The sequence below is a fragment of the Parasteatoda tepidariorum genome, chromosome 2 (genome assembly GCF_043381705.1).
Source record: "Parasteatoda tepidariorum isolate YZ-2023 chromosome 2, CAS_Ptep_4.0, whole genome shotgun sequence".
Taxonomy (NCBI): Eukaryota; Metazoa; Arthropoda; class Arachnida; order Araneae; family Theridiidae; genus Parasteatoda; species Parasteatoda tepidariorum.
This window is the reverse complement of record NC_092205.1, coordinates 68,593,222-68,617,063: the sequence shown is the minus strand read 5'-3', so window position 1 is coordinate 68,617,063 and position 23,842 is coordinate 68,593,222. Positions and strand designations below refer to the sequence as shown.

General features: G+C 29.0%; 1 protein-coding gene across 5 annotated transcripts in view; it reads left to right on the top strand.

Annotated features, from left to right (window-relative positions):
• LOC107437455 (nephrin) overlaps positions 1–23,842 on the top strand; it is a 421,258-nt gene that overhangs the window by 276,752 nt on the left and 120,664 nt on the right. The gene's annotated exons all lie outside the window — the stretch shown is intronic.

The window sequence follows — 23,842 nt, the reverse complement described above, 5'->3', positions numbered from 1 at the left end:
AAGCAGCTATGAAGTAAATAATATTATATTTATGTAAAAATCGTTTTATCTGAATAAATGGCTCAGATTTATCTGAGTATGTCACATTTAAAGTATGTCACAAGGAAAAAATTTCAAGTTCACGATTTTTTCTTGCCTTTTACGGGTGTAAAAAAGAAGAAAATTCATGTAGAAATAGTGTGCCCCCCAAAATTTTTAAATTTTTTTTTTGCCGCCTAATTGGCGTTTACTTGTAGAATTGCTCATATAGTAAGTTTAACTAAAATATTGATTTTAATATGAGTCTAATAATGCAAGCGATGTTAACTTTCATAAAAAAAAATTGAAATGTCATCTTTCGCACTGTGCTTGACGAAATGACATATTGGATATGATAAAATGAATTGAATAATTTATGATTCCGAAAGAATAAAGCAAAGATTTTTTCTTGGTGACGTTAAAATCACGCTTTTCTTAATAATTCTAAACCTCAAGTTTTCAAAAATGTTTTTCAGAAAGAAAAAAAACTTTTAAATACAAAATAAAAATTTCAGAACGCATAACTGATTTTTTGTTTAAATCGATTCCAGTGTATAAGTCACAGTAACTAGAGTTTCTCTTTCCATTTCAAAATATTGCATTTTCCAATCAAAATTTCTCTTTATATCTTTCAATTCTCACAAAAAGTATACTCCCAAGAAAAACTTTAAAAAAATCGAGTTAAAAAAATATATACTTTCATCTCATGCTAGATTTTAAAATTCGAAATCGCGTATGCGATATTGAGATGTGTATATGTGTAAGTTACGCGACGATATGATAAAAGAAAATGTTTGATGAATGTATAGAAAAAAGTTCCAAAAAAAAGAGAAAAAAGAAAAGAAACTAAAGAAGATATAAAAAAAAGTTATGCCAGAAAATCGTTAAGGAAACTGTATAGTCTTATGTTTTTTTTCCTTCTTCACTTCTTTTCAGATTTTTGTTTCATCAGCTTCTTTCGCGCCAGTTTATTTTTCACAATAAGAAAAAAATGCTTGGGTTTGAGAAATAATTTTAAAAAAATGCCTGAAACATCCAATATTCGCAGCTGCTTTTGCCAAAGTTTTCGTTTCAAAGATAAAGAGAAGTTATGCTAGGATATATATATGTTTAAAATAAATAGTGTATATGAAGTTGACTCATGAAGAATAATGATAGTAAGGACGAGTTGAGTTGAAATAGCTGAAAAGAAACAGATCGTATGCTTGAAGGGAAAAAAATGAGTTTTTCAGCGCCCTTTTGTAAAGACCATTTCAACATTGAATTGAAGAGAAAAATAGTATAGATTTTATGATGAGACCTTTGTGTGCAGACAATGGAATAAGTAAGCATCTCGCCAAAATCATCGATGTTGGCCTCTTTTTGTTATATTTCGCCAACAATGAAAAAGTGTATTACCACCTACAAACCCGCCTTAGATACAAATAGTAATCTTGGCAATGAATGCTGGGGGTGGAAATATACCCCCTCCATCTTCTTTTGAGCGTTATCTTTTTCCAGTTCATAAGATAATTCCACTACTTTCTCTAAAAGAATTGCTTGTACCAACACGGCAAGGTTCAATAATTTTGAATGTGAATGAAAAATGATTCTGTGTTGAAAGGGAATGTTTTAACACCATAATATCTTTCTCGTGCCAATGATAACAACAAAAAGTTAGGTTATCTTTTAGAGGTTGATAAAAGAAGATTGTTTTGAACATTTTTGTTCCTTTTTCTCAAATTGACTTTATTTTGAGCGGGAAAGAAGGATGTTTGTTCCAAACATAATTAACAAAGCTAATTTGATCCATGCTAGGTTTTTATAGACCTCCATTAAAGATCCTAAAAATTTGTATTATAAAAGAATAATCTTGAAATTGCTCCTAATTACTTATTATTTTATTAAGCAAACTTTTAAGAACGTGATTTAAAACTTCGATACTTTGTAGAAAGAAAATTTAGAATTCTAAAAAAATAAGGTTTCAAAATTTTCTTATAATTAATAAATACACTTACTTCTTAAAAATTCGTAATAAGTTTCATTTCTGAATTTAGCTAATCAACTTCATGAAAATGAGACGAACGACATAAAAATTGCCTATATTAATGATTAATTTTATTTTAGTTTAAAATAGATTTCATCATTGAAATTCGCTAACACCTTTAATGTTTCATAAGAAGCACTTTTAACATTTTTTTTACGATATACAATCTTTATCCTGAACTTTTAATTTGTAGTTTCAAAATAAAAATAATATTTATTTCTAAATAATTCTATTTTATGTTTTGAGACATGTTTGGAATATCAATACAAATACGTTTATCCTAATAATTAATCATAAGAGTTTATTTTATATAAGTTTGCTTCTACTATGCCCTTTAGGCAGTGACAACAAAATACTGATTTTAATAAGATCTAACGAAAAAACATATAAGAAAAAAACAGCAAATTATATATTTATTTTTTGAATGGAAATTCAATCAAATCTCCATGGATCTAAAGCCAATTAAAAAGGATTAGTTTTCTAATTTAATGAGGATTTAAATGTTTTAGCAGAGTTATCTCCTACTAAAAAGAATTAAAAAAGTAATAAATCAATGCCATATGTAGTTCATAAAAAAAAAGTACATAAAAAAAAGAAACTTTATTCAAAATTTTAGTTTGAAACGTGTCTAAGTTACGTCAATAAACAATCACGACATTCTGAAAACAAGAGACACAGGTGTTTTCACGAAAACGGTGTTAATTAAACAAATAATGATGAAACCTCGAATCTAGTTGCAGGTGTATGAAAAATATTTTCGGACTTTTTACACTCCAGGTTTTAACTACATGCCATGCAAACAATGTTTTTTAAGGGATGATAACTGACTCCATTCATTGAGTTTTTATAAATCATTTTAGTCCTAATTGGAGTTTCTATTTTAATGAGGATTTAAATGCTTTAAAGCGTTATCTGCTTCTAATTAAAAAGGAATTAAAGAGGAATCACTCAATATCATATTCAGTTCTGATAAAATAAAAAAAATATGCAAATTTTTAGTTTAAAGTTGTCTGTTGGTTTCTTTGTCTGATGGTTTATAGACATAATTTACATAAATTTTAAACGTATGTAAATTATGTCTATAAACCATCCGACTTCTGAAAATCATAGCATTCTGCTCAGTATGAAACACAGGCTATTTTACTAAAACGATGTTGATTGGAAAAATTATGATGAACCTTGAATCTAGTTGTTGGCTTAAGAAAATTATTTGCGGAATTTTCACTGTCCAATGTTTCACCAAATGTCATACAAACAATGATTAAAAGATGATTTTTTAGTCCGTTCAATACGTTTTTTTCAAAAAATCATTTGAGTTAATTCATTTCGAATCAGTCTTTTCTTTCCGCTTTTAAGACTGAAGTATTAGAGTAGGAACTGAGCACAAAGGGCCACCTCTTGTTAATTTACGTGTGTTAATGAATTTCAGTCAATAGTATCAGTATTTAAAAAAGTAAACAAAGCTCAGAAAGTCAACGAAATCAAAGGTCATTTTAAGAATTCTCTAGTAGTCATGTTCTAAGATAACGATAGACCACACACAACCTACGCAATGAAGAAATTTCAGAAAATGACTAGTTCTCCCTACCAAAGTTCAGATTTAATCGTACGTAACTTACGTTCTCCTTCGAAGATCTTAACTAAAATACTTAGTTAAACTGATGACGAGTTTAATGAGTCCATGCTCAATTGGTTCAATTATCGGTCTCTGTTTTTCTCTTATAAGCATGGTATCGTGACAATATTATTACTATGGTACAATTGTCAAAATGAATAAAGAGATATCTTGAAGTTTCATTATATGTTGAATCTAATTAATTACCTCGGACTCATTATCTATTGACCGTACCAAATATTTTTAAATAAAACTCAAAACTGTTGACAAATTTCATTTATGTAATTTTCTTATCGTTACTCTAGACGCAGATTTACAGAATCTCTATAACTATATACTGTAATTCTGTTATTTTACTGTTATATCGTTATTTCGTTCTATCGTTCTGTTATATCGTTATTTATGTTTGTATTTTCAACGGATTCAAATAGTCTTTAATGTCAGAGTGCTAAATTATTAATCATCCAGATTAACAAGTTCCAGATTTTTCGAGTTTCAAAATATTTAAAAATATCAGGATAATCGTTTCAGTAAAAATGTCTCAGTTATTATTAAGGAAACTGCCAATCAGACTGTGTAGCGGTTAGGGAGCCGACTTCTCCTAAAAAAGGCTTTAGGTTCGAATCCCGGAAAAAGCATGGATATTCTTTCATTCTCTGTACTATCTGTCTTTACTGTGGGAGCAACGTTGGTCCAACTAATATGGTTTCCTTAAAAGATAGGTCAATAAATCTACCTTAGTATTACCTGAATGATGAGTTTCAATCGGGTTGGCTTTATGTTATTCTAGTATTTTATTTTTAATAAAAGCTTCCAAAAATATTTTATCGGTAACTTCCTGTACAAAAAAATGCTTTAGATATATCATAGAATGTGTATCTATTTTTTAAGATTACTAGTTGTTTTCATGATTTTACACGCACGTATATACTCTGATTTGAATTTTTGAACTATTTCCATGATATTATTAAAGATCTCTAATTGCAACAATAATTTAAAATCTGTCCGCGAGCTATTATTTCACACAAACTAATATAAGTACGAGTTTGGAACATTGCAGGCAGCAGAAGTATTAAAATTATTCCCATCTCTGTTATGAGATCATCAATAATGGTTAGACGGTATACGGTACCATAGTACATTTTGTGTTTTAAATTTTTGCAACTCTTCTAAAAGGGATAAGAAATAAATATAAATTATTGCTTCGCAACTAAGTTTTTGCTTCTATAAAAATACGAAATTATTTTAACTAAATAAGTAAAGAATAAGTAATTTTTCAACACTTCTTATACTATCATTTAAGACTACCTAACAAAATGAATGAAAAAAAATACTTAACGCTGAATTAATTATTTTACCGTATTTTATAAGCTTGTTAAGTTTCAGTATCGATTCGGCAATACGTAAGATACTTCAAATTGAATTGCATAAAACTCAAAATAAACTTCAACCAGTTAAGAAAATCATAAAAAAAATTGAAAATAAAACGTTTAAGTAAAAAAAATCTTGAAACAAAGAAAAGCCTTAAAATAATTAAAGTGGATATTTTTCAGGAAAAGTTTTTCTTTCACCGATTTAAATGATTAATAAAAAAAAAGGCCATTTTCTTTAAAATTGCTGATTTTTATTTTTGCTGTTTTTTTATTTTATTTTTTTGCCATTCATATTCTCAAGTAGCTTTATTTTGTTGCAAAATAAACGATCAATTATTGACGTAGATCTAACTATGATCTACATTGTTTTGCATCGGATATAAATTTAAAGATTATTATTACTTATTTTATTATTTAGTACTTCTGTCATATGTTTGCTTAATATTGATTCCATATAGGTGTATAAATCCAAAATAAGTAGTATTCGTTCATTAATCTTGAGTTTAGTATTATTTAGTCACACATTATTACATTTAAAAGATACGTAAAAAGATAAATGAACAAATATATTATAAAACCCAAATTGATCAAATCCTTTTTTAATGCTTCCATGCAGAAAATTGATTTGATGGGTACATTATTTGAGCATAATTGTCAAAACACCTATTCTTTAAAGAAAATGAACAGCCCCAAGTATATATGTTCATTCGCTTCAATACTATTTAATAAAAGACAACGTTTGATATCATTATGAGCGTGAATATTCAGTTTTGAGTAATTCTAAGTATTATTTTCCCCAAATACAAAATTAATTTTTAAACAAAACCATGTATTATAATTTTTTTCCAATAATAGTTTTTACTTTGGCGTATGAAATAAACATAAGTATGTATATTAAAAGGAACATGAATATTCTTTAGTATATGCATTAAAAAACTATTTCATAGTTGCCAACATAAAAGCTCCAGCTTTCCATATCATTTAAAGACGTAGCTTATTATTAATTAAATAAGCATAGATTGTTATACAATACTGGCCATTAAAATTGCTACACCAGGAAGCAATGCAAATAACAGAATAGGATCAGGAAATTTTCAGATCCTGAGAAATCAGTAGTCAGAGCAGCCTCCTCTGGCAGCAATAACAGCAGTTATCCTCTGGGCATCGAGTCGAACAGAGATAAGATAGCATGGACGGATACAGCATTCTACGCAGCTTCAACATTATGCTTTAATTCATAGACCGTTGCGACTGACGAGTGGTTGCGTGCCAGTCATTCGGCAACCATTGACTAGACGTTTTCAATTGGTGAGAAATCAGGAGAACGTGCTGGTCCGGGCAGCAGGCGAACATGTTCTGTGTCAATGAAGGTCAGGGCAGTGCCCCAAAGTGCTTTTTTCCCGAGAACAACACTCAAAATCAATTTCTGTAAGAGAAATTTACTGTCAAATCTCTTCTTTTATACACATTGTCTAAATCTCTTCTTTTATACACATTACTGTCAAATCTCTTCTTTTATACATACACGGCGTCTCTACCGCCGCCTGCTTCGCATGAATGCGCTGATAAGCTAATAATTTGCAGAGCAGAACATGCTTTATCTGTCCGGCAAATTTCACGCTCGAGGTAAGTCGCCTTTCTGGTGTAGCAATTTTAATGGCCAGTAGTGTAGTATCGCCCTCACCTAAATTCAATACTCTGCTTACCTAAATGCGACATGATTTCATATAGGACTTGACCTTTTGTAAGATTTCATACTTGACCTTTTATAAGATTTTTTCGCCAAAAATATATTCTTACATCGTTTTTATTCCCTTTATTTTGCGTGTAACAGGGGCTTCCTACTTACGTGGGTCCGATCCGAGGGCCGCAACTAAAAACACCACTCTACTGGCGGATCACAACTTAATCAAAATTCAACGCAGTACTCTATTATGTCTGAGGGAACTTTAAACATTACTGTCAAATTTTCAACAAGTTATATAAAACAAAAAGTATAGAATTATAAATTAAATATGAAAAAGATATTTTAAAATATATAATTGAATATTAAAAAAAACAGACAGGCTGCAATAATTTTATTGTGCCCGCATATGAATTGCACAAATATCAAACAGATGAAATATAAAACCATGGCGTTAGAAATTTACATTACACCATACAAAATGTTCAATGAGGGAAATTCGGTCTGTTTGTTGCAACTACCAGAGAATAGATGCCCACTTTAAATGCTGTTCTTAAAAGTCTGAAGAGATAGAGTAGAGAGAAATTTGTAAGGCGGTTTCTATTGGGATTCTTGATAAATTTCATCCTTGAGAATATACTTTACAAGCAAGTACGCCTAAATATTAGCTCCCAAAACCTGGCATATTTGAAAATCTTTTTTCAGGTAACAGTTTGAAGAAATTGGGTCCTCTCTTCTCCCTAGTTTGCAAAGATAGATATCATTAAGTTTACACAGTTAAAGATGAAGAGGAGTCGGTTGATTCTCAATGTTATACTGATGCAGAAGTACTTGTCTTTAACCTCTTATCACATTGATAATTTTTATCACAAGTTTGGAAACTTGATTTTATTTCACCGATTTTTAGCATGAAGCTTCTCGATGGATAATAAAGTGACAAATTACACCATTTTCTCTTAGTAATCTAGCTAATTCAGTTTTCCCTGCTAGCATCGATAGTGCACTACAATTGCTGAACATTTATTTAAACCTCATGTTTTCCTAACTACTTTTTTCACTGCTTCGTAGATGTCCTATCCTTTTGTGTAATAAGTCATTGGACACATTTCCAATAATTCTTCCCTGGGAGAAAACTCTGTTTAACGCGTATAAATATTAACTATTGACTCAGAGACGTTTGATCAATGCTTTCATCAAAGAAGAGTGAGAAATACGAACTTTTTCCAACTAAATCAATTAATGATTTTTTTACCTGCTTTCTCTCTATTCTTTATAAAATTTGATTGGAACGCGGCACTGAATCAAATTTTTCGGCTATCTATCATCACCAAAATCTTTCGTCATTTCAATAGTACATTTTGTTTTATTAAATTGCCATCTGTAAGTGGTTAATTATTTTAGCCCGAGCAAGATAAACATCAAATGAAGCACACAGAGCATATGATTGAGTATGAGAAAATTTGTTAGAAATTTCTGTCTGCTGTTTCAATTTCTTCTTTAAATCCATGTTTCTTTGTATAATACTTCGAAATCCTCTTCCATAGTTATGATACATTTCTTAATACTACGATTTATAATATCTTTTCATGTTATATTAATTAGGCACTGATATTATTTGCATTCGAACTAAACACTAAAACTTCTCGTTATTCTTCCCAATTAAATAATCCCTCTCCCAACGATTATTAAAAGCTCTGTTTTCAACATCAATCTTGTGCTTCTTTCCACTCATTATGAATAATATATAGTATAAAAAGAATAATTAAGGAGCAGAAATTTAGTAAACTCATTTTAAGAAAACTCTATTTTCTACTAGAAATAACGCCTGTAAACATTTGCTTCTTTTGACACAAAAGATGAGCAGGCACCTGTCATACCAATAGTAAGCTGAATGAAGAGAAATGTCACCTTCCAGTACTGTTAAAACCACTTTGGTCATCAGGGGGGGGGGATATATGTGAACATGTTTGTACACTCATAGATGTGCAAATGTTTGTACTTGCAGTGTATATACGTAGATGCACGTATAATGAGCATTTATAAAATGTATGTACTTACATATATTGTAACTAAGTACATACATACAAATTTAAAAAGTACATACTTAAAGACCTATATTTTATGTCCACAGTACATGCAAACTCTTTGTATACATGTAATACAAATATTATTACATGTATCTAGATACATATATTGCACCTAAGCAAACTTTGCACATGCATTTAATGCACATAGATAACTACATGCATTGTATGTACAGACATGAGTTTATACATTGTGTGTACATACTTTCCTTCATATGTTTTATGTACTAGAATTTGTACTGTAATACCACATTTTATTTACTTGTACTCAGGATTATTTGTGACAGTTAGTTTATAATAGCTAATCGCAATATTTTGCTATGATAGTAATCATGATTAATGGTAGTAATCATGATCATGATTGATAGCTAGTAATCATGATTGCATGCAAAAACAATAACATGTGATTATGATTTCTTGTTGCCACATCTTTTGATTGATTGCAATCAATAACGTGTAATCTTATGTTTTGATCTCATGTAACTATGATTATCTGCAATTGTTTCGTGTTCTGATTATATTTAATCACTACACGTAATCAGAGATCGCAGCAACTTGTAAACGTAATTACTTGCAATTACTATTACAATTAATTGATTACAGAGTGGTAATTATGTGTAAACAATTAAAGATGTTATTGATTTTTGCATCCCACATCTAACTCTAGAAAGGCTGTAGAAAACAACGTCGCATTTTAGGACTTCAAACAATCACAATTAGGTTCACTCAAAATTCAGACTCAATTATTTTACAAGCCTTCTAAACTTAATGCAAGCGGTCTTTTCTCTTTTTTTTCCTGTGTCAGATTAAAAAGATGTATAAGACTGAGTTGTGGACGAGGTCGTAACTTCTGTGACCTCTATTCGGGGTTAATATCTACCATTTCGGAGAAAAATGTGGCATTTAGGACATGTTGGGGGAGCATGAAAGTAAGCGATGAAGTTGCAATGAGAAATTGCCCATTAAAAATGTTTTAACTCTAAGAAAAGAATTAGAATATGGTCTAGAGATACGTAATTTTTATTTTATCGCATTTGTGGATGAATCTTGAATTATGATTGAAAGTGACTCGACGTTGTCGCATTTAGGCACACTGACCTTATATCATTTAATTGCTTATATACAGGGGTAGTCAAGATCTTTTTGAATCAAATATTCAAACATAAATTCACATCTTTTTTGATCAGATGTTAAAACAAAAAATCTGCTACCACTTTAAATATTTGGGAAAAAAACTCCTGCTGAAAACCGGAGAAGTTTCAGGGTCTGCTATTTCTATCAGCAAAAATTAAAAAGAGCATAAAAAACGAAGATTAGTGATATAATTTAATAAACTCAACATATCTTACTACATTACAAATGCCTTATATTAGTATTTCGTCTTCATAATTGGTATATTTTATTAATTACATACGACTTAAAATGTTTTTTAAGCGAATCCATAGCTGTCAATCCAGAATAATTTTCAAATATCAGAAGTAAATTTGAATTCGATAATATATATTTCATATATAATTTATTATTTCCTTTAAAATTTATTAGTATTTATTACTTGTATCGATATCATTGTTTAACGAAACTAAAAAAATATATATTATGCGTTGAAACATACTTATTTTATTTAGCAAATATTGCCTTTTTTTTAGTCATTCTTTGCTACTTTTATAAGCTTTCTTTCGGTGAATTTTTGGTCAAAGTTGATTATTTAAAATAATAACGACAAACTCTTAACAAGTCCGAGCATTTATTTTTTTAATTATTGATTGTATGTGTGTGTAATTAACAACAATTACTCTATAAGTATTACTTAAGAATTAAAAGTAAAAATTCAAAAACTTCTCAAGCTATGATTTTGTAATAAAAAAAACCCAAGTATATCAAAAGTTTCAGATAATATTAAAAATTAACAAACAAATGTTATTTACAAAATTTAATTTATAATTTTTTATATGAAATAGTAAGTAATATAGAAATAAATATAAAATATAGACAATCATCAAATTTTAAGTAGTTTTAAACACTGTTTTTTTTTAAATTTCATAACTGCTAATTAAACCATTCATAAAGTTCACAATTACGTTTTACGTTTCCCAATTTATTTTAAACCTTTTTATCCCTTACCTATTACATATAAAAGCAATGTAGGAAATAGTAATAATGTAAAAATAAGTATCAAATATTGAGAATCATCAGATTTTAAGAAGTTCAAAAATATGTTTTGTTTATTTTAATGAAAACTCATAACAATAATGATTCATAAAACCTATTATATTATAATTTTCCATTCATTGCATTCTCNCTGTCATAACAATAGTAAGCTGAATGAAGAGAAATGTCACCTTTCAGTACTGTTAAAACCACTTTGGTCAGCAGGGGGGAGGGGTATATGTGAATATGTTTGTGCACGCATACCTGCGCAAATGTTTATACACGCAATGTATATACGTAGATGCATGTATAATGTGCATTTATGAAATTTATGTACGTATATATTTTGTAACTATATACATACAGACAAATATTAAAAGTGCATACTTAAAGACCTATATTTTAAGTCCACAGCTCACGCAAACTCTTTGTATTCATTTAATACACATATTATTACTTGTATTTAGATATATTGCACATAAACGAACTTTGAACATACATTAATGTACATACATAACTACATGCATTGTACGTACATACATAAGTATATACATAAATATATACATTGTACACACTTTCCTTCGTATATTTTATGAACCATCATACTAGAACTTTTACTGTAATCCCATATTTTATTTACTTGTGCTCAGGATTATTTGTTATTGTTAGTTTATAGTAGCTAATCGAAATATTTTGTTATGGTAGTAATCATGATTAATGGTAGTAATCATGATCATGATTGACAGCTTGTAATCATGATTGCATGCAAACACAATAACATGTGATTATGATTTCTTGTTGCCACATCTTTTGATTGATTGCAATCAATAACGTGTAATCTTATGTTTTGATCTCATGTAAGTATAATTATCTGCAATTGTTTCGTGTTCTGACTATATTTAATCACTACACGTAACGGAAATCGTAGCAACTTGTAATCTTAATTACTTGCAATTACTATTACAATTTTTGATTACATAGTGGTAATTATGTGTAAACAATTAAAGATGTTATTGATTTTTGCATCCCACATCTAACTCTAGAAAACAACGTCGCATTTTAGGATTTCAAACAATCACAATTAGGGTCACTCGAAAAATCAGACTCAATTATTTTACAAGCCTTCTAAACTTAATGCAGGAGGTCTTTTCCCTTTTTTTTCTTGTATTAAAAAGATGATCAGGACTGCACTGTGGACTAGGTTGAAACATCTGTGACCTCTATTCGGGGTTAATAACTATTATTTCGGTGAAAAAGTAAGCATTTAGGACATGTTGCGGGAGCATGAAAGTAAGCGAAGAAGTTGCAACGAGACTTTGCCCATTAAAAATGTTTTAAATCTAAGAAAAGAATTTGAATATGGTCTAAAGATACGTAATTTTTATTTTATCGCATTTGCGGATGAATCTTGAATTATGATTGAAAGTGACTCGACGTTGTCGGATTTAGGCACACTAACATTATATCATTTAATTGCTTATATACTGGGGTAGTCAAGATCTTTTTGAATCAAATATTCAAACATAAATTCAAATCTTTTTTGATCAGATGTTAAAGTAAAAAATCTTCTAGCGCTATAAATATTTGCAAAAAAGAAACTCCTGCTGAAAACCGGAGAAGTTGCAGGGACTGCTATTTCTATCAGCAAAAATTTAAAAAAGCATAAAAAACAAAGAAGCGAAGAATAATGATATAATTTAACAAACTCAACATATTTTACTACATTAGAAATGCCTTATATTAGTACTTCGTCTTCATAATTGGTATATTTTTTTAATTGCATACGTCTTAAAATGTTTTTAAGCAAATCCATATCTGTCAATCTGGAATAATTTTCAAATATCTAAAGTAAATTTGTATCCGATAATATATATTTCCTACTTAATTTATTATTTACTATACAATTTATTAGTATTTATTACTTGTATCGATATCATTGTTTAACGAAACTAAAAAAATATATATTATACGTTGAAACATGCTTATTTTATTTAGCAAATATTGCCTTTTTTTACTCATTCCTTGCTACTTTTATAAGCTTTCTTTTGGTAAATTTTAGGTCAAAGTTGATTATTAAAAATAATAACGACAAACGCTTAACAAGTCCGATCATTTATTTTTTTTAATTATTAATTGTATGTGTGTTTAATGAACAAGAATTACTCTATAAATATTAATTAAGAATTAATGGTAAAAAAGCAAACTCTTCACAAGCCATGATTTTGTAATAAAAAAATCAAGTGTATTAAAAGTTTTAGATAACATTAAAAATTAACTAACAAATGTTATTTACAAGATTTAATTTATAATTTTTTATATGAAATAGCAAATAATATAGAAATAAATATAAAATATAGACAATCATCAAATTTTAAGTAGTTTTAAGCACTGTTTTTTTTAAACTTCATAACTGCTAATTAAACCATTCATAAAGAGCACAATTACGTTTTACGCTACCCAATTTATTTTAAACCCTTGTAACCCCAACCTATTACATATAAAAGCAATATAGGAAATAGTAATAATACAAAAATAAGTATCAAATATTAAGAATCATCAGATTTTAAGAAGTTCAAAAATATGTTTTGTTTATTTTAATCAAAATTCATAACAATAATGCTTCATAAAGTCTATTATATTATAATTTTCCATTCATTGCATTCTCACATGTTACTTAAATAAACTCCTTATTCGCTAACAAAGCATTCGATACTCATAATTTAATCAAGTTGTAATAATACGTTAAACATTTGAATTCTACTTAAAGCAAGAATCAAACACTTTACAATTCCTAGTAATTCCTACGATTGTACTTGGTTTTTAACACCTTAAATGCTTTAATTTAAAATTTTATCTAAGCCAGTGTTTCTCAAATGGTGTTCTGTGGAACTCTAGGGTTCCATGAAAGGGTTCCAAGTGCTGTGACTTTTTTTTTAAGGAAATCATTATTTTTGAAACTTCTATTTATATTTATATCCAATAATCGATTATTTACCTTATATTTTCTTTATAGGTCGCCGTTATAGATTAAAGTAAAATGACACTAAAAATTAATAGCTATTTGTAAAAAAGTATTTTTTTAAAAGCAATATCCCAAATATATTATGAAAAAGTGCATTAGTATTTCCTTTTGCGATTTTAAAACAAATGAAAAGAACTAAATTTATTAACAAGGAAATATGTTTTCCTGGTATAACCATTTTGATGCACTTCTTTTTACTTTTCATTTTAACGAAAAACCATAATTCGGCTTATCTGTTCCATTTTAAGCATGCATATATACACCAAACACAAATTCAGAACTAAAAATAACTACAGGGATGCAAAATAAAATGTCGAATATAAAATTTAATTTAAGATTATTAATGATAAACCGATGAAAAAAGTTCATTAATCTTCTTAAATATTTTCATAATAGTCTTTTATTTGTTAATGCGATTATTATAGTCGTATTTCTTTGATAAGATCGGGTTTTCGCCGAATAGAAGGTCGATCAATATTGTCAAAGCATTGGGAACCGCGGATCTAAGCAAATATTTTATAAGCTTTAATTTTAAATTCTTGTATGATTTAACTTAGTACTATATAATTAAATATTGAGAATTTAAAAAAAAATATGTTAAAAGGTTCGAAAACATCTTTTTTATTTCATTAAAGTTTACGAAAAAGAAAACTATATTTTGGTTTCACTTGGTTTATAATAAATAAAGAGCTTTAATTTATAATTTTAACTAAGCAAATTTCTTGTAATCAAATTCCTTATAAGCTTTAATTTTAAATTCTTCCATGAAATATTAAGTGCTATAATTAAATTTTGAGACATAAAAAAATTATAAGAATTAATTTTGTTGAGATGTTCAAAAACATCTTTTTAATTTCTCACTAGTTTACAAAAATAAACTCTTATGATGTTAAAAGTGTAACTACAAAATAAACCACTCATAAAGTACTTAATTACGTTTCACATTTCCGTATTTATTTTCAACCTTTGCATATTTTTGATACATTACATAAAAACCCTATTATTTTGTATTACTTAATCAAATTTATTTTTCATTAATTGCATTTTCCCATATTATCTAAATGAATTAACTGCTCAATTTAACTTATTTATTACGTCATAATATTAACGTCATAGTTTAACTACTCAATTTGACTACTTAATTTAATAAAATTGTAAAATTGCGCAAAGCATTTAAATTGTGTTAAAACAAGGATAAAACACTTAATGATTGCGCGTATATCTTTCCAATGTACATGGTTTTTAGTAACTAAAGAGCTTTAATTTATAATTTCAAATAATCGAACTCCTTAAGCTTTAATTTTAAATCTTGTATGAAATATTAAGTACCATGATTAACTTTTGAGACCTAAAATATATTGAGAAATAAATATGTTTAGAAGTCCAAAAACGTCTTTTAAATTTCTTAAAAGTTGACAAAATACTCAATGCAGAAAAGGTTTAGAATTATAACTGCAAAATAATATAATGACAAATATAAGCTTTTCAAAAAGTGCATAATTACGTTTTACGCTTACATTTTCAACCTTTCTATTCCCGTCCTATTACATAACACACTGTATGAAAATAGAAAGTAATACAGAAAGTAATATCAAACAATGAGAATCATCAAATTTTAAGAGGCTTACAAACAGGTTATTTTTAATTTAATTGAAAATTGATAATAATAACCCTTCATAAAGTATATTATTATGCTTTACTTTTTCAAATTTATTTTTCATTCTCGCATATTACTTAAATAAACTCCTTATTTGTCAGCGTTGCAGCCAATACTCGTAATTTAATCACATATTAATATTACGTAATACATTTAAATTCTTAATGCCGTGTATTTTTTCGATTGTACTTTGTTATAGTACAATCGAAAAAAAGCTGTAATTTATAAAAAAAAGTTGTAATTATAAAAGCTGTAAATTGTTAGCTGTTAAGCTGTAATTTATAATTTAAACTTAGAAAATTCCTTATAAATTTTTATTGTTATGTAATATTAAGTACTATGCTGATAAATGTTACAAATTTTAAAAAAAAAATCAGAAAAATATTCAGAATTAAAAATATTGAGAAGTTCAAAAACATCTTTTTAATTTCATGAAAATTTACAAAAAACTATATGCGCAAAAGGTGAAGAACTATAACAGCAAAATAAACCATTCTCAAAGTGCATAATTACGTTTTACATTGCTAAACTTATTTTTATTTTCAACAGTTGCTTTACCGAACTATTACATGAAAAAGCACGGTAGTCGTTTCGCCTAACTTAATGATGACATTGTAATTTCACCTAGTGGAAACGTTTAAATTCTGTTTAAAACGGGCATTATTTCACCGAGGCGCATTCAAAATCTTTCTTTTCGCCAGTTTCGCTTCATAAAATTGCATTGATCATTAAACTCATCTGTAATACCCGAGCCGCAAAGAATTTGCATAATTTATATCCACACTTTAACCGTGGCCGTGGAAAATAGAGTCATTTCAAGAAGGCTTTAAAAAAGCTAAAGTTTCCATTTTCTGCTATGAGCTAGTTTTATGGAAGATTTCTAGTTTTGAAATCATTTTATTCATTCATTTATTCAGAAAATAGTTGGAACTCTAATTTAAATAAAACAAAACATCACTATGCCATCTGCTACTATCTCATTATCCTTTATTTTGATGGGGCATATTAATGAAAGCAGATATAAACGAATTTGCTGATTGTGCAAATTCTTTCAGACTGTTGGAAACATTACAAACCTTGTTTCACCGAAACAATTTTCTTTTTAAAATTTAATTTTGATGCAGCTTAAAATTAATTGTTTTGGAATATTAAGAGAAGTAAGAATTTTTTTTTAAAAAAATTTCTGATGTTATGAAACAATGTATCGTTAAATTAAGAGAAGCTCGCGAAACGAATAATACCATTAACATTTTATTTTTATTTTTATTGGTGTGTTCAGATAGTTTGATGATTAAATAAAATAATGTTTTGAAGTTTTGAAAAGCCTTGATGCTGAATTTTTAGAAAATAATACAACTGAAACACAAAATACCAAGAAAAAAAAGGCTGAATTTTCTTGATAGTCCTACTTTATGTGAAAACAACAAACCACAATTAGGTACTTGGCGTTTGCAACTCGAGAAGAAGTGAAGGGATTGTGTCTAACCATGTGATTTAAATTAGATTTAATTTGATAACTTTGCGTGACGTCACAAGGTCGTGTTGAAGCTGATTGGCTTCTGAATCGACGAATGCCGTGATTTACATACAATGACGCGTCATGCAGTCATTCGATTCTGATATCACTAATTTTAATATTAACTATTGAACTTCTTTTTGTAATACAGATGAAAGTGTATCTGTATTACAAAAAGAAACGTCAAGTCGAAATTTTTTATATCTGATTCCAAAACAAATTTCTTCTGTTGTTTAATTTCTTGAAAGGTTATAGATTTCCTATAAAATATGAAATTAAAAAATAGTGCTTTAAAACCACGAATCATCAAAAATGTTTTCAATGTTATGGCCATACGCAATTCATAATGAGATGAAGGAAATTTTTGAAGCTGTTAGTTTATGAAGATCGGATATCGAATAATATAAACGTCTGTAAGTTTGGTGGTATCCAATTATTAGGGAGTCAATCTCTTCCCTATGGCTCAAATTGCAGGATGAGCATTCATATCCAATTTCTTGTGCCCATGATATTTTCAGATTAAAGCGTTCAAAAATAACTCACAAAAAAAGGTTTTAATACATCTTTATTGTCCGAACTTTTTTATTTCTTAATTTACACACTAGACGGCTTGACCTGACTGTATTTAATACAACTAAAGATAATGTACTTTAAACTTAACGTCAGCAGTGTCGAAATACATGAATTTGTGATTTGTATTTCGTAATCTTAACTCTGCTATTTATGCTATATACATAGTTTGTGTTCTGTGATAAAATATTATTTTATATTGTGTACATTATAGAGCCAAAATTACATGGATATATGGAGTACATATGGCATTTTAAATTTCAAGCAAAACAATAAATCCAAAATTAATGCATATATTGTACATACACTTTTTTATATTATGTTGTTGACTAATAATATAGAAACTTTTATGACCGTTTTCTTGAAAGTAATAAGATCTTTAAGGGGTTAAAGAGATGACACTAATTTTAATTATAACAGACTTTTAATTATGACAGCTAGAATTGAAAGACAATATTTCTTTTCACTTATATTTGATTGATTAAACTTACGAATATTATTGGTATAGTGGGATTACAGGTTTTGTGTAACAAATTTGAAAAAAAAAAAGATTGAATTACGATGAATGAATGATTTATTTTATTTCGTATCTGTCTGTTATGATAGATTTGATTTTTAGTAAGGGGAAAATTCATTGGCTTATTATTTGATTTGATTGACAGAATTTTCAGTCAGAATAACAAGTACGAAGAAAAAAATATCACGTATAAAAATAAAACAGATTTTGTTTAACAAAATTTGAAAATATTGACAATTTAAAAGAATCATGATTGTATTTATATTCTGATGATTTGGTTAGTACATTCTCATTTATTTTGAAAATCTCTTATAGTATTTTCTTAGAAAAAGCTTTTAGAGTTACTCAGTTTCATTAGGAAGCATTGATAAATTGCTAAAGGAAGTTTATTCATTATTTTTTTTTTACAAAACAAGAATTTAAATACATGAATACTGCATACATGTTATGGCATCAATTTCAGGATTCTCTATGGAGGCTGGTTCTAGATAAAAAAAATAATAAAAACTGACAAAATTCTCAATTTATAACCAGTAATTTAAATATTTCTCCAAATTTCATTAGTTGTTCCATTTCACCATGAACGATTGCCTGCAGGAGTCAGAAGACATTATTTGATTTCACTTAGATTTGATTGATTGGATTTTCGAAGTCAGAATAACAAATTGATAATATGGTGGAATTTCGCTGAATATGATTTCGAATGCACGAAATTTCGGAAAAGTTGACCTTCTGAAAATTCATTATCGTTCTTCCGGTTCGTTCAGGAATACTTTCGTATTCTGTTTTGAACTTGAACAAAATAGAATATTAATCATGGTACTAAGTAACTTCAAAGGAATTCTTTAATAAAACTCGCAAGTTACTGTTGCGTAATTAAATCAAGACATCTTAACTTGAATAATTGCGCAAGTTATATACTTAAAATAGATTCAAGACAAAAGCTACAACCCATTTTTGATAATCATTTTAGTAAATGGGGGTTTTTAAGCCTTATAGTTAATTAATAAATACATATTGTATTTTTTAACTGTAAAATACAAATGGGAAATAAATTTCAATGTAATTATGAGCTAATAACGAAGGTCAAAATATATTTAAAACTTTTAAACTTTTAGAAGCAATTATATAATATAATAGCCGTCTACCACGACCAGCTAGTTCACCTTTTTAAATGAAACTTTCAAATATTTTACGATTTAAGACCGTAAAAAAATTCTGGAGAACATGTAAATACAAATTTATATTACATAAGTAAGAGTGGATTTATATTTTGTGTCGTACTTATTCGCATGCTTCGCATGCTTATTCAAATGCTAGAAGTTTTGTGGTATAGGCTCTTTTTAAAGAAATGACCAAAATGTATATTGTGATTAAAGTGTTCAGAAAATTATATATATATATANTATCATATATATATATATATATATATATACCCTCTTGCAGGTGGGGCATCATACTATTTATGGGGGTAGTCGCTAAAAGCATTATATATTTTACTTTATTAATTTTTTATCTTAATTGTAGTGATTTATGTATTGTATATCTTCTACACTTGTTCAATAAATATTAGTACAAATATATTTCGTATTTAGTACTAAAAATGTAATAACTAGCATAAATATTTGCTTAATTCGCTGAAATATAATATTTCGAAAATTTTCGAGGGTGTATGCCTCTTCCAGGTAAGCCTCTTTCCTCTCTGAAACCCTCCCTAAAGTCCCCTTCCACTCTTGGTAACGGGCCTGGCTGCAACCTGGTTGCAAGACTGTTTAATTAAACAATGTTTTCTTTCAAGTTGAATGATTGTATAGCATAATCAAATTCAATAATGGTGGTAATGTGTTTTAATTTAGCACCAGATTTAGAATGTTACAAATATGAACGATAACATGGTTAACGTGTTCCGAAATTTCTAACAGTATAATTTACCTTTGAGCTTTATTATTTAAAGCACTAAATTTTTAACGGTATTTATTCAAAAAGCAGCCTTCAGTTTTTTTTAATGTAAAAAAAAGAAAATAAATAAGTAAACAAATTCATTTTGAAAATTATAAAAAATGTGCTCTCGTTAGTATGATAAGAGTCTTGATAGTGACTCTCTAATTCTATACACCGGTTTTTGCAACCATTAATGAGACACTTTTAGCTTTTTGGTTCTGATCTCATTTCAAAAGCTTATTTTTAAATGGTTATTTTAAATTGCCCCGTTAACCATGGTAACTGTTTTTTTTCTTATTTATTTTTTCTTTATTCTGCTAGTCAAGTTTCCTATCACATTATAAAGGTTGTCATTGAAAATATATAGCTTATTTCTTGTCTTTCTTCAAAGTGCTAATCACAGAGGCAATAAAGTCTTGTAAAGTAATTAAACTCGGAGCTTTATCGGCTTGTTATTTTCTCGGGCCATTGAGAATTAGGTAGTTCTTAGGGGTGAATTATTTTTACAATTTCGCTTAATGACTCGAAATTGTTGAACAATATTAGTCAGCCACCGTGCTTACGTGATAGGAAATGATGCTCATTAAGATTTATTTTTGAGTTTATTTTGCGATGATTTCTTCCTTATCATAATCTCATTACTGTTATAGAAAGAGCAATAAGCAAATGGGGTTTCATCCGTTATAAGGTTATGCATGCTTGAGTAGAAATTTATATTTGTGGCTATTTTATTCGCAGAATTTCTTACTAGTTGAAGCTGATTTTTATTATTGTGAATATATATTTTAATTCTGCTTAAGATTCGTTGCTGCTGTTTTAAACTATAGTTAAAAAGTCTTAATCTGTACTGGGAGTCTCAGGGAGGATGTATTTTAAGGGGATGTAGGGAGCATTACAAGTTTCAGATTTGCATAGCAACCCATGGACGGAAACGTCATCGTTTGCCGCTAGGTGTTGTTGTTCACAATATGGAATTGGCGTTAGACTGGACCACCATGCTCTCCTGATTTTAGCAGCATGGATTTCTTTCATTCGGGCGCACTAAAAAGTGCTGTGTACGCAAAACCTGTGGATTTCGAAATGGATCTAGTTGCAAGAATCACTTTCGCTGCTGCGGAAATCCATCGAACTTACTGCGTATCTAGTGGCTGGGTGGCGCAGTTGGTTTGTCGTCGGCCTTCTGAGCCCAAGTCTGCGGGTTCGATCCCCGGCCCAGACACCGGATTTTCGGGTTGCAGAAAATCCTCAGCGGCTATGTCGTATGCGGCATGTAAAAGATCCCTGGAGTGCCTTATTGGCTCTTGTCATTTCCGGCAAAAATTAAATTCCTAGTGCACTTAAGCATCCAAATAGAGTCTCGGTGCTGCCATCTAGTNATTATGCGGCATGTAAAAGATCCCTGGAGTGCCTTATTGGCTCTTGGCATTTCCGGCCAAAATTAAATTCCTAGTCCACTTTAACATCCAAATAGAGTATCGGTGCTGCCATCTAGTGTGGCAGAAACTAGACGTCCAAATTAACATGACCAACGGTATCTCACCCATTTTGGTGGTCCTGAAAGAGTGGCTACCACTTTTGGAGAACGCACTAGGTCTGCTCATCGGGATGACTGATTGTGCAGCTTATAGGAAATAAAACTAAAAAAAAAAAAACCTTGTACCTGACTATAAAAATACGAAGTAAGTATAAAATATTTGAAAGTAAACAATTTTAAAAATATGTCTGTAAGTAAAAAAAAGGTAATTTTTGTACTCGTCATTATACAGCAGCTGCTTATTGGAATTAGATAAAATTCTCAACATAATTTTAGAAATTATTCCTTACTTCAAGATATAAATACAAAAAGAGAAATTTCTTTGGATTTATTATCAAATTACATTCAAATAAACTACCACACCTTTATCGCAAAATTGCAAAGAACTGTCGCCCACTTTACAATCCCTAATGAATCCCTTCACTAGAATTTCTATAAGTTCAGCCGTAATCTATCAAGTTTTATTCTCGCCTTTTCAACAAGGAGAGCGCAAACGAGATTTCAACCAACAATGGATCTCTCCACTCAGTTCTCGATAAAATTAACGCTAATAGGACCCGCGGAAATAAGTTTTGAAATTCCTCCGTAACCAATAAACCAGGTTAAAATTTAATTTTGATGAGAGTGAGCAACTTGGCGTGCAGCAGGAAATGTTAATTCAAAAGATCTGGCGGTACATTTTAAATTATTTACTTCCCTTGGAGTTTACAAAAGCATTTGAAGTCCTTTAAGCCCTCTGCACTTCTGCAAGTAACTTTACGAACTAGATTGGCATTCAAATAAGCATGGAACTCTCCAGAGATGGTGAATTTGCAAAAGAAGAACCAGGAAAAGAACTTCAGATTCATCTAAAGCGTAGGAAAGGGAATTAGGCGTATAATTTGCATATCTAATTTGACGAATCTTTTCCATGTCTTACCTATGAGAAGAAAAAAGTACTTTCTTGCACAATATGTTAAAAGGATGAATTTAGTTTTTTTTAGGTTTTATGTTGGGGAATTTACTTTGGGTGTAAGTACTACGCGTTAAATACTTTTGGTTTTGGTAATACATGATTTTTTTAAGAAAAAAAATTTAAAAATGTCTTGAGGTGTCGTAAATTTACGCATATATGCATTAAAATGTATTTTGGTTCATTGAATGACCATAAATAGTTACGTATTTCATTCCCTGCATTGTTTCAATAAATATAATTTCGTTCTTGAGGGTAGGATTCAAAAAAATATCTTGCTTCCTGCATAAAAATCATAGTGTTTTCAAACTGAACTTGCTCTGAAAGAACTTTTCCCTGAACGATTTAAAAATATAGGCCTTATTATATTTGACCATTTGCTTAAAACATGGCTCCTTAATAAGAGTACCGTATAAAGTACCGGCACTTTGGGAGCATAATCCGTTAAATCCATATTGACCATATCAATTTTTGCAGAGAAATATCATACTGCTATTTAGTTTGTGATTCAATGATTTTTCTGTACTTATTACTGTAAAATTTACACTACATCGCATTGTTTTGCTCCTAACTTGTTCCAATGAAAATAGATTTTTCAGTAAGAAGTACAGTCACTCAGTGGGCCGTTACATTCAACCGAGATTTGTTCCGTAATTAATTTCATTTGAAATAATATGAGGATATTATATTTTACAAATTGTCTTAACGGTAAGAAAAGGAGCCTCATTCTAAAAACTCAACAGATTTTATTTGCTGAGCTCATTAATTCTAAAATATTATTTATCCACCTAATTAATATACTTCTACTTATGTCCGTTTAATTGTAAAGTAATTTTAGAATGATTAAAGCTTTTATGCCTTAAAACAATGTGCTAAGAAGTTTTTCATCTATCGGAACCTGCAAACTTATAGGCACGACAGTCTTAATATTTCGGAAATTCCCTTTACAAATAACTTTATCCTTCTTATCAAAATCCGATAATGTACCAACATTCCTGTAATGATTCTCATATTTTCTCCATCTTTGTCTAGTAATATATGGGTCGGTCTATTCGTCAGAAGTTAACAGTCACTCAATTTATTCTCAAACAATGCTTTTTTTAATTTAGTATTTATTTTAAGCAGGGCAATTTTATGCATACTCGCTTTACAAAGGAAATAGAATGTGTATTAAATTGCCCCGTT